A 3,301-nucleotide genomic window follows, 5' to 3' on the forward strand; every position below is an offset into this window, starting at 1 on the left:
ACTCTCCATCTCCCATCACCTACCTACCTCCATCTGCCCTCATTTCACTCCCTCCCCCTCACCTCCCTTATCTCATTCAACTCTCTCCATCTCCCCCATTTCACTCCCTCCCTCACCTAACTTCATTCCATGTGCCCTTATCTTCCTCTCTACATTTCTCCTCACTTCCCCAACTCCCTCCCTCTCTCTCATCTCCTCCCTCCATCCATCTCTTCCCACCTCCCTGCCTGCATCTCCCCTAACCTGTTTCCATCTCCTCTCACCTTGCATCATTTTTCTATCACCACAACTTTTTCACAAAGCTAGGAGCACCATACACAGTTCCTGACACCATATCCCCCCGGGTCAAACCCACACCTAGAGCACCATGCTCTGTTCCTGTCTCAGTATCTCTGGATCACACCCACACAACAGAGGTGTACACAGTTCCAATCTCCATATCCCTGGGTCAGACCCACACTGGGAGCATCATATACAGTTTCCATCTCTGAATCCCTGGGTCAGGCACACACCACAAGCGCTGTACACAATTCCAGTCTCCAGATCCCTGGACCAGACCCATACTAGGAACATAGTTCACAGTTTCTGTCTCTGTGATCGCCTGAGTCAGGCCCACCCCAGGAATTAACCTGGTAAACCTCCTCTGCACTGCCTCCAAAGGCAGTATATCCTTTTTCAAGTAAGGAGACCAGACTGCACATAGTACTCCAGGTGTGGCCTCACCAGAACAATTGCAGCATAACCTCCCTGCTCTTAAATTCAATCCCTCTGGCAATGAAGGCCAACATTCCGTTTGCCTTCTTGAAAGCCTGCTGCACCTGCAAACCAACCTTTAGTGATTCATGTACAAGCACTCCCAAGTCCCTCTACACAGCAGCATGCTGCAGCTTTTACCATTTAAATAATAATCTGCTCTTTCATTTTTCCTTCCAAAGTAGATGACCTCCCATTTACCAACATCTCCGTCTGCCAGACCCTTGCCCACTTATATAACCTATCTATATCTCTCTGTAGACTCTCCGTATCTTCTGCACAATTTGCTTTTCCACTCAATTTAGTAGCATCAACAAACTTATATACACTATGCTCAGTCCCCTCTTCCAGAATGTTAATGTATATTGTGAACAGTTGTGGGCCCTGTAGCACACTGCTCGCCACTGCTTGTCAACCAGAGTAACACCCACGTATCCTACTCCCTGCTTTCTATTAGTTAACCAATCCTCTATCCATGCTAATGCATCACACCCCCCCCCTAATTCTATACATCTTTATCATATGTAACACTCACCCAACAGGCCGGTATATGTCTAGGGGAAAAGGAGATCCAGCCACTCACCAACCCCACCTCCTGTACACACAGGTGCTGTGGGAATCAAGTTTATGCCTCGTGCATGCACACAGTATCAAATTCACACCAGATACCGTTATGAAATACACTTTAAAGAGTTTACTAAAACTAAAAGAGTATTAGGCAATTCAATACATATGAAAGAAAAGAAAAAGCAAAAGGCGCCAACTTATCAAAGTTCAGTCAGTTTAGTGCTCATTGTTGGAGCTCAACCATCGAACCATTTAACCCCTCGTCACTTTCCTCCGACCTCCACGTCTTTGCACCCGGGATCACTTCGGTGGTCGACCGAGCAGTGCAACGCACATCCACCTTCCTCGGCGTCTTCTTCCCAACTCCCCTGAAAAGACCGCAAACCGCCCCCCCCCCAAGCTCCCAGCCCCACAAGACAAAATAACATTCCCCATTGGTTAACAAATGAATACAATCCCCATATCAGCAAGTCCAAAGCTAAACAGATGCAAGAAAAAAACACTTATCAGACATAAAAGCATTCCTACTAAACCAAAGAAGCCATTTTGATTACATACACAGTACATTGTACATTATGGATAAGTCTTTAATGTGGCACCTTAGCAAACGCCTTCTGGAAATCCAAGTAAATAATGTCCATCTGTCTATAATGTCCACAGGCCTATAGTTTCCTGCCTTTTGCCTACATCTTTTTTTGTGAATGGTGACATTCAGTGTCTTCCAGTCAGTCAGGACCTACCCAGAGTCCAGAGAATTTTGGGAAATTATCACCAAACCCTCTACTATAATTTATGCCATTTCTTTCAGTGCCTTGGGATGCATTCCACCAGGACCAGGGGACTTGTCTATCTTCAGGCTCACGAGTTTGCTCAGCACTACCTCTTTAATAATAGCTATTTTATCAAGGTCCTCACCTCCCAATGCATCCATAACTTCTCTCTTTGGCATCTTAGATGTGTCCTCCACCATGAAGACTAACACAAAATAGTCAGTCACAGCTTCTGCCATTTCCTCATTACCCAATATCAATTCCCCCTTCTTGTCCTCCAAGGGACCTACATTCACTTTAGCCACCCTTTTCCGCTTTATATAATTAAAAAAAACTTTTACTATCCTTTTTATATATTATGCTAATTTATTTTCATAATCTAGATTCCCTTTCTTTATTACTTGCTTCATGATTATTTGTTGCATTTTAAAGTTTTCCTAGTCTTCCAGTTTCCCACTACACTTGGTGATTTTGTATGCACAAGCTTTTAATTTGATGCCTTCCATATTTTCTTAGTTATCCAAGGCTGGCTCTCCCCACTCTTACTGTCCTTGTTTTTAACTGGGATATACTTTTGTTGAGCACCGTGAAAAATCTCTTTGGAAATCTTCCACTGTTCATTAACCGTCCTTCCTCTGTCTACACAGGTTAAATCCTCCCTCAGTCCATAGCAGTGTCCATTGTTTAAGCATAATTCACTGGTTTTAGATAGACTTATTGCATCCTCTATTTGTATGAGAAACTCAATCATACTGTGATCACTCTTTTCGAGAGGATCCTGAACCACAAGACAGAAGTGTGTTTGATGTAGCTTTATTCAGATTGTACAGTTTTCAGGAAACATTGATTAAATCTCCATGTGAAGGGGAGATTCCGCCAGAAAACAATGGGGAGAAGCATTGTCCACAGCCATTCCCCCTCCCCCTCTCCCGCTGCTCTCTAGTTTTGCCTCTCACCTCAGTCTCCCACTTGGGAAACAGATGGATGAAGGAGAAGGCAGGTAAGTTGCACAGTGCATTGGGGAGGAATTCAATGTTTTTCTCTCTTTCCTTCACCCTCTCCACACCCCCCTCACTCTATCTCCTTCACTGCCCTCTTTCCCTCCACCTCTCTCCCTTCCCCTTCCTTTCTCTTTAGCCCATAATCTCTCTCTCTCTCTCTCTCTCTCTCTCTCTCTCTCTCTCTCTCTCTCCTCTCCCTCTCCCTCTCCC

This window comes from Hypanus sabinus, chromosome 29, assembly GCF_030144855.1.
Source record: "Hypanus sabinus isolate sHypSab1 chromosome 29, sHypSab1.hap1, whole genome shotgun sequence".
In the NCBI taxonomy this organism is placed as follows: domain Eukaryota; kingdom Metazoa; phylum Chordata; class Chondrichthyes; order Myliobatiformes; family Dasyatidae; genus Hypanus; species Hypanus sabinus.